Source organism: Triticum dicoccoides, chromosome 7B (assembly GCF_002162155.2).
Source record: "Triticum dicoccoides isolate Atlit2015 ecotype Zavitan chromosome 7B, WEW_v2.0, whole genome shotgun sequence".
Classification (NCBI taxonomy): domain Eukaryota; kingdom Viridiplantae; phylum Streptophyta; class Magnoliopsida; order Poales; family Poaceae; genus Triticum; species Triticum dicoccoides.
In genome coordinates this window covers 748759166-748773441 of record NC_041393.1, presented here as the reverse complement: position 1 = coordinate 748773441, position 14276 = coordinate 748759166, and positions in this window count along the sequence as shown.

The following is a 14276-nucleotide window of genomic DNA, read 5'->3' as shown; positions in this document are numbered from 1 at the left end:
AATAATTGAAGTTCTGGATTTGCCTCAAGTCAAACTTGTCTAAATTTGATCAAGACTATATAAAATATATTAACATTTAGAATGCCAAACTAGTCTCATTAGATTCTTTATGGAATACGTATATTTTTGTACTATATGTATTTGGTTTTGTAGATCTTAGCATGTTTTTCGCTGAGTTGGTCAAACTAAAGCAAGTTTGACTTATGAAAAACTAGAACTTCAATTATTTTGGAACGGAGGAGTAAGAAGTGCTAAGATGCAATGACAACCATGGCACAGATGGTATATTACTGTGAAGAAAAAGATATACTGCCAGCACAGTTGCTTGGTGAAGCAACCTACGACCATTAGCTGTTAAACTGCCCACGCAAGTAATCTGCTGGACAAAAAAGTACATGCAATTGCCCAGACCATGTCCATCATCAGAATATACTATATATGTCGAAAATAAAGCGACCTTTTGTACAAGAAAGGGACATTGTCCTATAGTTCCTAACGTAACAATGTATGTAGAATATTTCTTGAAAGAATCAGTGCATGTCCGGTGCCTGTTGTATCCTATTTTTTTCCCGTTTGTACACTGCATCAGCTACAATGAGTTGTTGTATCCTATAGTGATATTGTCCCCAAACCCAACGCCAAACCGTCTCTGAGTTGCGTTGTGGAGCAGAGTATCATTTCACCTCGCAAAACTTATGCGTCCCACTGTCTTTAAGAGTCATTGTCTAAAAAAATCTTTGTCTTTAAGAAAAGCTGCGAGCCAAAAGTGTAGTTATGAGTATGTCTCACCTAGGGTTTCCCAGGGCGGGCGACTCGGGGGCGACCCCCACGCCGCCGCCACCACCGTCGGCCTCCGCGCCGGCCGTGTGCGACAATATCTCTGGCCCCCTGCAGGCGCAGACGGCTGGACGTGCTGCGGCCTCGTCCGCACAGTGATCGCTCGTCGATCTCGCCGTCCCCCAAGTGGACTCGGCCATCAGGTATCCGGAGACTGCACGTCCGGAAAGCTTAGGGTTTCCTGATCCCTCACGCAAGGAAAGGCTCGGCCTCCTCTCTTTAATTCTAAAGGAGGAGGAGACGCTGGAAATCAAACACGGAGAACCACCAGATCGGCCGCTGCTTGCTGCTTCGCTGCCGCCGCCACTGGACGCGTTGTTGTCGGTGCCGCCATCAGTACTGGAGAAGATGGCGGGTTCAAGCACGCAGGGAAACGGATCTTCGCCGATGTCTGCAGAGAACCTAGCAGTCGGTGGGGGCGATCATGGGGCTCCCTCTATGGATGCTACCCGCCCGAAGCCCTTTGCTAGGGATGCTGTGGATACCTCGGTCGCTTCTCCTAGTGCGCAGGATCTGGCCATCGGGCCTCAGCGAAGTATTCAGGTGGCGCTAGCTACTTCTGAGATTTCAGGTACTCCAAAGAAACGCAGAACCATGGCGATGTTGGAGGGGCAGCCGTCGCACTTGCCAGGAGGGGTCCATGACCAGGATATGTCGGAGGAGGATGCTGAATTGGAGGCAGTCGGCCTAGGGGCCGCCGACGAACTGATGGGGCCGGCAGTGCCCCGTCAGGAGCAATGAATATCCTAAGCTGGAACTGTCGAGGAGGGAGGAGTCCTCGGACAGTTCGTGATCTTGTGAGTCTAGTGCAGACTCACTCCCCTAGTATCGTTTTTCTTTGTGAAACTAGGCAATCCAAGAATATGAATGAAAGATACATTGATGCGTGCGTGACGAGTAAGGAGGGTGAGGCGCCTTGGAGGCTCACTTGTGTCTATGGAGAACTGCGGCCTGAGGATCGACATAACATGTGGTCCATCCTTCGGAACCTCCACCGACAAGTTGACATGCCGTGGGTGGTGATCGGCAACTTTAATGAGGCTATGTGGAGCTTTGAACATTTCTCGGCAACTCCTCGGTCGGCAGGTCAGATGATTGATTTCCGTGATGTGTTAGAGGTCTGTGGATTGGGTGACCTTGGTTTTGCAGGACTGCCGTATACATATGATAACAAGCGAAGTGGTCGGGCTAATGTCAAAGTCCGCCTCGACAGGGCGGTCGCTAACAATTCATGGCGGGACAGTTTTGAGCAAGCGAAGGTGGACCATCTAGTCGCCCCAAGCTCGGACCACCTCCCCATCTTGCTCCGGTGTGCAATGGAGGATCGGGGAAGAGACGTGAGCAGAAGATGCCGCCAATATGAGATCATGTGGGAGAGGGATCCCACGCTTCCAGAGGTAATCCTGAATGCTTGGAAAGATTTGGGAGCTATGCTTAATCTTGGTGAGTTTTCTGTTGGTCTCGGCACTGTTATGAAGCAATTGCAAAGTTGGAGCCGGAAGAAGTTTGGTAATGTCCTAAAAGATATTAACAAATCCCGGTCCCACTTGGAGGAACTCATGTCTATGAATGCAGATAGAAGGGAGATACGCCAGGAGACAGATCGGCTTAACGAACTCCTATACCAGGAGGAGATGATGTGGATGCAGCGATCCCGTGTTGCTTGGCTGAAAGAGGGGGATCGGAACACGCAATTTTTTCACAGGAAAGCGGTGTGGTGCACAAGGAAAAATCGTATCAAGGCATTGGCGGATATCAATGGAGTGGTGCATACGGATCACTCAGCGATGGCGACCTTGGTCACAGATTACTTCACAAAGCTGTTTAAGGCAGATACGTCATTATGCCAGGACCCGTGCTTAATCTAATAAATCCTCGTGTTACTGGCCACATGAATGATGGTTTGTGTGCAGAATTCTTTGATAAGGAAATTGCAGATGCACTGTTTCAGATCGGGCCGCTGAAGGCGCCGGGACCAGATGGGTTCCCCACAAGGTTTTTCCAACGCAACTGGGCGATTATGAGGGACCAGGTGATTGCAGGCGTGAAGGAATTCTTTCGGACTGGAGTAATGCCGGAGGGGGTGAATGATACCACCATTGTTCTCATCCCAAAGGTGGAAAAACCGGAAAGGATGACTGAGTTTCGTCCCATTAGCCTCTGCAATGTCATATATAAGGTGGTTTCGAAGTGCTTGGTAAACCGGCTATGTCCTCTACTAGATGAGATTATCTCGCCTAAGCAGAGTGCATTTGTGCCTGGACGGATGATTACAGACAATGCTCTTATAGCATTCGAGTGCTTCCACTATATTCAGTACGAGAAGGACTCGGAGAGGAGTTTTTGCGCCTATAAATTGGATCTGTCTAAAGCTTATGATAGGGTTGATTGGATCTTCTTGGAGCGAATGATGCAAAAGATGGGTTTTGCTCGCCGGTGGGTGGACTGGATTATGGTTTGTGTCACCTCGGTGAGATATACAGTGAAATTTATGTTGGAAATATGCCCTAGAGGCAATAATAAAAGTATTATTATTATATTTCCTTGTTCATGATAATTGTCTTTTATTCATGCTATAACTGTATTATCCGGAAATCGTAAGACACGTGTGAATACATAGACCACAATATGTCCCTAGTGAGCCTCTAGTTGACTAGCTCGTTGTGATCAACAGATAGTCATGGTTTCCTGGCTATGGACATTGGATGTCGTTGATAACGGGATCACATCATTAGGAGAATGATGTGATGGACAAGACCCAATCCTAAGACTAGCACAAAAGATCGTGTAGTTCATTTGCTAGAGCTTTGCCAATGTCAAGTATCTCTTCCTTCGACCATGAGAGCGTGTAACTCCTGGATACCGTAGGAGTGCTTTAGGTGTATCAAACGTCACAACGTAACTGGGTGACTATAAAGGTGCACTACAGGTATCTCCGAAAGTATCTATTGTTTTATGCGGATCGAGACTGGGATTTGTCACTCCGTGTAAACGGAGAGGTATCTCTGGGCCCACTCGGTAGGACATCATCATATGCGCAATGTGACCAAGGAGTTGATCACGGGATGATGTGTTACGGAACGAGTAAAGTGACTTGCCGGTAACGAGATTGAACAAGGTATTGGATACCGACGATCGAATCTCGGGCAAGTAACATACCGATAGACAAAGGGAATTGAATACGGGATTGATTAAGTCCTTGACATCGTGGTTCATCCGATGAGATCATCGTGGAACATGTGGGAGTCATCATGGGTATCCAGATCCCGCTGTTGGTTATTGACCGGAGAACGTCTCGGTCATGTCTACATGTCTCCCGAACCCGTAGGGTCTACACACTTAAGGTTCGATGACGCTAGGGTTATAAAGGAAGTTTGTATGTGGTTACCGAATGTTGTTCGGAGTCCCAGATGAGATCCCGGACGTCACAAGGAGTTCCGGAATGGTCCGGAGGTAAAGATTTATATATGGGAAGTCCTATTTTGGCCACCAGAAAATGTTCGGGATTTTTCGGTATTGTACCGGGAAGGTTCTAGAAGGTTCCGAAGTGGGTCCCACCTGCATGGGGGGACCCACATGGACGTGGGTAGTGGGGGCAAGGCCCCACACCCCTGGTCAAGGCGCACCAAGACCCCCCCTTAGAAGGAATAAGATCATATCCCGAAGGGATAAGATCAAGATCCCTAAAAAGGGGGGATAACAATCGGTGGGGAAGGAAATAATGAGATTTCTTTCCTCCCACCTTGGCCAACGCCCCAATGGACTTGGAGGGCAAGAAACCAGCCCCTCCACCCCTATATATAGTGGGGAGGCGCATGGGAGCTATACACGAAGTTCTGGCACAGCCCTACCTCTCTCCCTACTCCTCCTCTCCCATGGTGCTTGGCGAAGCCCTGCTGGATTGCCACGCTCCTCCACCACCACCACGCCGTTGTGCTGCTGTTGGATGGAGTCTTCCTCAACCTCTCCCTCTCTCCTTGCTGGATCAAGGCGTGGGAGACGTCACCGGGCTGTACGTGTGTTGAACGCGGAGGTGCCGTCCGTTCAGCACTAGGATCATCGGTGATTTGAATCACGACGAGTACGACTCCATCAACCCCGTTCATTTGAACGCTTCCGCTTAGCGATCTACAAGGGTATGTAGATGCACTCTCTTTCTACTCGTTGCTGGTCTCTCCATAGATAGATCTTGGTGACACGTAGGAAAATTTTGAATTTCTGCTACGTTCCCCAACATTGGTATCAGAGCTAGGTCTATTGCGTAGATTCTTTGCACGAGTAGAACACAAAGTAGTTGTGGGCGTTGATGTTGTTCAATATGCTTACCGTTACTAGTCCAATCTTGTTTCGACGGTATTGTGGGATGAAGCGGCCCGGACCGACCTTACACGTACTCTTACGTGAGACATGTTCCACTGATTGACATGCACTTGGTGCATAAGGTGGCTAGCGGGTGCCAGTCTCTCCCACTTTAGTCGGAACGGATTCGATGAAAAGGGTCCTTATGAAGGGTAAATAGCAATTGGCATATCACGTTGTGGTCTTGCGTAGGTAAGAAACGTTCTTGCTAGAAACCCATAGCAGCCACATAAAACATGCAACAACAATTAGAGGACGTCTAACTTGTTTTTGCAGGGTATGCTATGTGATGTGATATGGCCAAGAAGAATGTGATGAATGATATGTGATGTATGAGATTGATCATGTTCTTGTAATAGGATTCACGACTTGCATGTCGATGAGTATGACAACCGGCAGGAGCCATAGGAGTTGTCTTTATTTATTGTATGACCTGCGTGTCATTGAAGAACGCCATGTAAACTACTTTACTTTATTGCTAAACGCGTTAGTCATAGAAGTAGAAGTAGTCGTTGGCGTGACAACTTCATGAAGACACGATGATGGAGATCATGATGATGGAGATCATGGTGTCGTGCCGGTGACGATGATGATCATGGAGCCCCGAAGATGAAGATCAAAAGGAGCAAAATGATATTGGCCATATCATGTACTATTTGATTGCATGTGATGTTTATCATGTTTATGCATCTTGTTTGCTTAGGACGACGGTAGTAAATAAGATGATCCCTTACAAAATTTCAAGAAGTGTTCTCCCCTAACTGTGCACCGTTGCTACAGTTCGTCGCTTCTAAGCACCACGTGATGATCGGGTGTGATGGATTCTTACGTTCACATACAACGGGTGTAAGACAGTTTTACACAGCGAAAACACTTAGGGTTAACTTGACGAGCCTAGCATGTGCAGACATGGCCTCGGAACACGGAGACCGAAAGGTCGAGCATGAGTCGTATGGTAGATACGATCAACATGAAGATGTTCACCGATGATGACTAGTCCGTCTCACGTGATGATCGGACACGGCCTAGTTGACTCGGATCATGTGATCACTTAGATGACCAGAGGGATGTCTATCTAAGTGGGAGTTCATAAGATGAACTTAATTATCCTGAACATAGTCAAAAGACCTTTTGCAAATTATGTCGTAAGTTCGTGCTTTAGTTCCACTGTTTAGATATGTTCCTAGAGAAAATATAGTTGAAAGTTGATAGTAGCGATTATGCGATCAGTAGAAAGCTTATGTCCTTAATGCACCGCTCAGTGTGCTGAACCCCAACGTCGTTTGTCGATGTTGCGAACATCGGACATACACGTTTTGATAACTACGTGATAGTTCAATTAAATGGTTTAAGTAGAGGCACCAAAGACATTTTCGAAACGTCGTGGAACATATGAGATGTTTCGAGGGCTGAAATTGGGATTTCAGGCTCGTGCCCACGTCAAGAGGTATAAGACCTCCGACGATTTTCTTAGCCTGCAAACTAAGGGAGAAAAGCTCAATCGTTGAGCTTGTGCTCAGATTGTCTGAGCACAGCAATCACTTGAATCGAGTGGGAGTTGATCCTCCATATGAGATAGTGATGTTTCCCCAAAGTCATTGCCACCAAGCTGCTAGAGCTTCATGATTAACTATAACATATCAGGGATAGATATGATGATCCTTGAAATATTCATGATGTTTGACACCGCAAAAGTAGAAATCAAGAAGGAGCATCAATTGTTGATGGTTGGTGAAACCACTAGTTTCAAGAAGGGCAAGGGAACAAAGGGATACTTCATGAAACGGCAATTCAGCTGCTGCTCTAGTGAAGAAACCCAAGGTTGAACCCAAACCCGAGACTAAGTGCTTCTGTAATAAGGGTAACAACCACTGGAGCAGCATTACCCTAGATACTTGGTAGATGAGAAGGCTGGCAAGGTCGATAGAAGTATATTGGATATACATTATGTTAATGTGTACTTTACTAGTACTCCTAGTAGCACCAGGGTATTGGATACCGGTTCGGTTGCTAAGTGTTAGTAACTCGAAATAAAAGCTACGGAATAAACGGAGACTAGCTAAAGGTGAGCTGACGATATATGTTGGAAGTGTTTCCAAGGTTGATATGATCAAGCATCGCACGCTCCCTCTACCACCGAGATTGCTGTTTGCGTTGAGCATAGACATGATTGGATTATGTCTATCGCAATACGGTTATTCATTTAAGGAGAATAATGGTTACTCTATTTTTGAATAATACCTTCAATGGTCTTGCACCTAAAGGAATGGTTTATTGAATCTCGGTCGTAGTGATACACATTTTCATGCCAAAAAATATAAGATAGTAATGATAGTACCACTTACTTGTGGCACTGCCATGTAAGTCACAATGGTATAAAACGCATGAAGAAGCTCCATGTTGATGGATCTTTGGACTCACTCGTTTTTGAAAAGTTTGAGACATGCGAACCATGTCTATTGGTGTATATGCATGAAGAAACTCTATGCAAATGGATCGTTCGGACTCACTTGATTTTGAATCACTTGAGATATGCAAATCATACCACATGGGCAAGATGACTGAAAAGCCTCATTTTCAGTAAGATGGAACAAGATAGCAACTTGTTGGAAGTAACACATTTTGATGTGTGCAGTCGAATGAGTGCTGAGGCATGCAGTGAATATCATTATGTTCTTACTTCACAGATGATTCGAGTAAATGTTGAGTATATTTACTTGATGAAACACAAGTCTGAATTATTGAATGGTTCAAGTAATATCAGAGTGAAGTAGCAGATCATTGTGACAAGAGGATAAAATGTCTATGATATGATCATAGAGATGAATATCTGAGTTACGAGTTTTGGCGCACAATTAAGACATTGTGGAAATTGTTTCGCAATTAATACCGCCTGGAACACCATAATGTGATGGTGTGTCCGAACATCATAGTTGCACCCTATTGGATATGGTGCGTACCATGATGTCTCTTATCGAATTACCACTATCGTTCATGGGTTAGGCATTAGAGACAACCACATTCACTTTAAATAGGGCACCACGTAATTCCGATGAGATGACACCGTATGAATTATGGTTTAGAGAAACCTAAGTTGTCGTTTCTTAAAAGTTTGGGGCTGCGACGCTTATATGAAAAAGTTTTAGGTTGATAAGCTCGAACCCAAAGCGGATAAAATGCATCTTCAAAGGAAACCCAAAACAGTTGGGTATACCTCCTAATTCAGATCCGAAAGCAATATGGATTGTTTCTTGAATCGGGTCCTTTCTCGAGGAAAAGTTTCTCTCGAAAGAATTGAGTGGGAGGATGGTGGAAACTTGATGAGGTTATTGAACCGTCTCTTTAACTAGTGTGTGGCAGAGCACAGGAAGTTGTTCCTGTGGCACCTACACCAATTGAAGTGGAAGCTTATGATATTGATCATGAAACTTCGGATCAAGTCACTACCAAACCTCGTGGGATGACAAGGATACGTACTACATCAGAGTGGTACGTAATCCTGTCTTGGAAGTCATGTTGCTGGACAACAATGAACCTACGAGCTATGGAGAAGCAATGGTGGGCCCGGATTCCGATAAATGGCTCGAGGCCATAAAATCCGAGAACGGATCCATGACTTTGGAAGAAATACTTGATGGTCGTAAGGCCATTGGGTACGGATGGATTTTAAAAGGAAGACAGACAATGATGGTAAGAATTACCATTAAGAAAGCTCGACTTGTCGTTAAGATATTTTCCGACAAGTTCAAGGAGTTGATTACGGTGAGGTTTTCTCACTCGTAGCGATGCTAAGAGTCTGTTGGAATTGGATTAGCAGTTACTGCATGATAGATGGAATCTTGCAGATAGGATGTCAAAACATTGTTTCCTCGATGTTATACTTGAGGAAAGGTTGTATGTGATACAACCGGAAGGTTTTGTCAATCCCAAAAGATGCTAATAAGTATGCAAAGCTCCAGCAATCCTTCTAAGGACTGGAGTGAGCATCTCGGAGTTGGAATGTGTGCTTTGATGATGATCAAAGATTTTGGGTTTGTACAAAGTTTACGAGAAACTTGTATTTCCAAAGAAGTGAGTGGGAGCACTATAGAATTTATGATGAGTATATGTTGTTGACATATTGTTGATCAGAAATGACGTAGAATTTCTGGAAAGCATATAGGGTTATTTTGAAAGTGTTTTTCAATGGAAAGCCTGGATTAAGCTACTTGAACATTGAGCATCAAGATCTATAAGGATAGATCAAAATGCTTAATAATACTTTCAAATGAGCACATACCTTGACATGATCTTGAAGGTGTTCAAGATGGACCAGTCAAAGAAGGAGTTCTTGCCTGAGTTGTAAGGTACGAAGTTAGGACTTAAAGCTCGACCACGGCAGAAAAGAGAGAAAGGACGAAGGTCGTCCCCTATACTTTAGACGTAGGCTCTACAGTATGTCATGCTGAGTACCGCACCTGAAGTGTGCCTTGCCATGAGTCAGTCAAGGGGTACAAGAGTGATCCAAGAATGGATCACAGGACAGCGGTCAAAGTTATCCTTAGAAATTAGTGGACTAAGGAATTTTTCTCGATTATGGAGGTGGTAAAAGAGTTTGTCGTAAAGGGTTACGTCGATGCAAGCTTGACACCTATCCGGATAGCTCTGAGTAGAGATACCGGATACATATAATGGAGCAACAATTTAGAATAGCTCCAAGTAGAACAGTTATTTGGATTAGCTCCAAATAGAGCGTGGTAGCTACATCTATGAGATGACATAGAGATTTGTAAAACACACACGGATCTGAAAGGTTCGGACCCGTTGACTAAAACCTCTCTCACAAGCAACATGATCAAACCTAAAACTCATTGAGTATTAATCACATAGTGATGTGAACTAGACTACTGATTCTAGTAAACTCTTGGGTGTTAGTCACATGGCGATGTGACCTGTGAGTGTTAATCACATGGCGATGTGAACTAGATTATTGACTCTAGTGCAAGTGGGAGACTGTTGGAAATATGCCCTAGAGGCAATAATAAAAGTATTATTATTATATTTCCTTGTTCATGATAATTGTCTTTTATTCATGCAATAACTGTATTATCCGAAAATCGTAATACACGTGTGAATACATAGACCACAATATGTCCCTAGTGAGCCTCTAGTTGACTAGCTCGTTGTGATCAACAGATAGTCATGGTTTCCTGGCTATGGACATTGGATGTCGTTGATAACGGGATCACATCATTAGGAGAATGATGTGATGGACAAGACCCAATCCTAAGACTAGCACAAAAGATCGTGTAGTTCATTTGCTAGAGCTTTGCCAATGTCAAGTATCTCTTCCTTCGACCATGAGAGCGTGTAACTCCTGGATACCGTAGGAGTGCTTTGGGTGTATCAAACGTCACAACGTAACTGGGTGACTATAAAGGTGCACTACAGGTATCTCCGAAAGTATCTATTGTTTTATGCGGATCGAGACTGGGATTTGTCACTCCGTGTAAACGGAGAGGTATCTCTGGGCCCACTCGGTAGGACATCATCATATGCGCAATGTGACCAAGGAGTTGATCACGGGATGATATGTTACGGAACGAGTAAAGTGACTTGCCGGTAACGAGATTGAACAAGGTATTGGATACCGACGATCGAATCTCGGGCAAGTAACATACCGATAGACAAAGGGAATTGAATACGGGATTGATTAAGTCCTTGACATCGTGGTTCATCCGATGAGATCATCGTGGAACATGTGGGAGCCATCATGGGTATCCAGATCCCGCTGTTGGTTATTGACCGGAGAACGTCTCGGTCATGTCTACATGTCTCCCGAACCTGTAGGGTCTACACACTTAAGGTTCGATGACGCTAGGGTTATAAAGGAAGTTTGTATGTGGTTACCGAATGTTGTTCGGAGTCCCGGATGAGATCCCGGACGTCACGAGGAGTTCCGGAATGGTCCGGAGGTAAAGATTTATATATGGGAAGTCCTATTTTGGCCACCGGAAAATGTTCGGGATTTTTCGGTATTGTACCGGGAAGGTTCTAGAAGGTTCCGGAGTGGGGCCCACCTGCATGGGGAGACCCACATGGACGTGGGTAGTGGGGGCAAGGCCCCACACCCCTGGTCAAGGCGCACCAAGATCCCCCCTTAGAAGGAATAAGATCATATCCCGAAGGGATAAAATCAAGATCCCTAAAAAGGGGGGATAACAATCGGTGGGGACGGAAATAATGAGATTTCTTTCCTCCCACCTTGGCCAACGCCCCAATGGACTTGGAGGGCAAGAAACCAGCCCCTCCACCCCTATATATAGTGGGGAGGCGCATGGGAGCTATACACGAAGTTCTGGCACAGCCCTACCTCTCTCCCTACTCCTCCTCTCCCATGGTGCTTGGCGAAGCCCTGCTGGATTGCCACGCTCCTCCACCACCACCACGCCGTTGTGCTGCTGTTGGATGGAGTCTTCCTCAACCTCTCCCTCTCTCCTTGCTGGATCAAGCCGTGGGAGACGTCACCGGGCTGTACGTGTGTTGAACGCGGAGGTGCCGTCCGTTCGGCACTAGGATCATCGGTGATTTGAATCACGACGAGTACGACTCCATCAACCCCGTTCACTTGAACGCTTCCGCTTAGCGATCTACAAGGGTATGTAGATGCACTCTCTTTCTACTCGTTGCTAGTCTCTGCATAGATAGATCTTGGTGACACGTAGGAAAATTTTGAATTTCTGCTACGTTCCCCAACAATTTAATGGAACCCTCTTGGATTCGTTTGCACCGTCGCGTGGGCTTCGGCAAGGTGACCCGCTCTCCCCTTTTTTGTTTCTCTTAATCGCTGACGGTCTCTCTGCTTTGTTGAAAAATGGTGAAGCAAGGGGAGCTTTCACACCTCTGAAAGTATGCCGTCAAGCGCCAGGCATATCTCACCTCCTCTTTGCGGATGACACGCTATTGTTTTTCAAAGCGGAGGAGGAGCAAGCGCGAAGGGTCCAACACATTCTGCATACTTATGAGAGGGCCACGGGGCAGAGTGTTAATCCGGCCAAGTGTAGTGTTATATTCGGCCCTCTTGCCCCGAGGTCGAGCAAGAAAGGATCCGTGCGGTCCTGCAGGTGGTCACGGACATCTTTGAGGACAAGTACCTCGGTCTTCCCACGCCGGAGGGAAGGATGGGACGAGGCAAGTTTCAAAATCTACAGTCCAGGTTATTGAAGCGCATCATAGCATGGAGAGACACTCTATCTCTTGCTGGCAAGGAAACGATGATAAAAGCGATTGCACAGGCCATTCCCACATACATTATGGGGGTGTTCAAGCTCCCCTTGTCTGTTTGTGATGATCTGAACCGAATGGTCCGGAACTTTTGGTGGGGATCCGCACAGGGGAAGAGGAAGACTCAGTGGTTGGCGTGGCCCAAGATTCTAGCGCAGAAATCCAAGGGCGGGCTGGGCTTTAGAGATTTTCGCACCTTCAACCAAGCTCTCCTCGCGAGGCAGGCTTGGCGGCTCCTAACGAAACCTGACAGTTTATGTGCACAGGTGTTGAAAGCTCGGTACTATCATGATGGCAGATTGGAGGATACGGTGTTCACCGGAAGTGCGTCCCCAACATGGCAGGCCATTCAACATGGTCTGGAGCTCCTAAAGAAGGGTATCATCTGGCGTGTGGGAGATGGTAGCCAGATTTGCATCTGGCGGGACAGGTGTGTGCCCCGGCCGCCTTCTTGCCAGCCGATCACCCAACAGGGGACATGCCGTCTCCGGAGAGTGGCGGACCTCATCGCTGAGGATGGATCCTGGCGCATGGATCTCCTTCGGAGATACTTCCTTCCGGCGGACGTGCAGGCCATCACCACCATCCGCACGACGGCCCGGGAGACTGACGATGTCATTGCCCGAGCTCCGGAGAAGAACGGCATCTTCACCGTTCGATCCGCCTACCGGCTCTCCATGGACGAGCGCGAGCGCCCATCGGCGACCGCCATGAGCAAGGCACCGGATGGTCGTCGCGCCATCTGAAAGACCATATGGGGGTGCCCTGCTCCCCCGAAGGTACGGGTATTTGCGTGGAGAATTGTTACAAACTCCCTTGCCACTTGGGCCAACAAGTGCTCTAGACGACTTGAGGTGACTGATATTTGTCCCCTATGTGGTATGGAATGAGAGGATTGCTTCCATACTCTATGTAGGTGCACCCTGGCGAAGGAGTTGTGGCAATGCCATGGCTAGGGACTGGAATATCCCAAGAGTGGAGGAGGTGGCGAACACGGGCCGGAGTGGCTCTTCTTGCTCCTGGAGCCGCTTGATGAGGACACACGCATGATTGTCCTGATGATGTTGTGGCGTGTATGGCACGTCCGCAACGAGATCACCCACGAGAAGAAGCCTCCACCAACCGAAGCATCCAGGCGATTCCTCCAGGGCTACATCAACTCCTTGTTGTGCATCAAGCAACACCCTAAAGCTAACATGGAGAAGGGGAAGATGGTCGTCCTAGGGCCTCAGCAGCGCTCCGCTGCTCGTGCGGCTCCGAACGAGGACAGGAGATGGATACCACCTGGGAGGGCGAGCACCAAACTGAACACCGACGGGAGCTATGTCCCGGCGACAGGCGTAGCAGGTGGAGGGATGATCCTCCGTGATGAACTTGGACAGATCATCTTCACGTCATGCAGGGAGCTCCGAGCAAGTGATAACGCTCTTGCAGCTGACCTTGAGGCGTGTAAGGAGGGGCTGGACTTGGCGCTGCACAGGACCGACCGGCCGATCGTCGTCGAGATGGACTCTAGAGGCGGTGGCCATGTGCACGGCCGCTTCGATTGATCGCTCTGTCCATCGCAGCCTCGTGTAGGATATCAAAAGACTGGCGGCGACGGAGGGACGGAAGGTCCATATTTCTCATTGTAATCGTTCTCTGAATAAAGTGAGCCATGAACTTGCGTATTATGGTTGTCGCACACCCCGTACTGCTGTATGGTTCCATTCAGAAACGGATGCCATTGTAAACTTGGCGATGGCTGAATTGCCACCTTGAGTAATGAGATTTTCTATTTCCTGCAAAAAAAAAAAAACTTATGCGTCCCACCAACT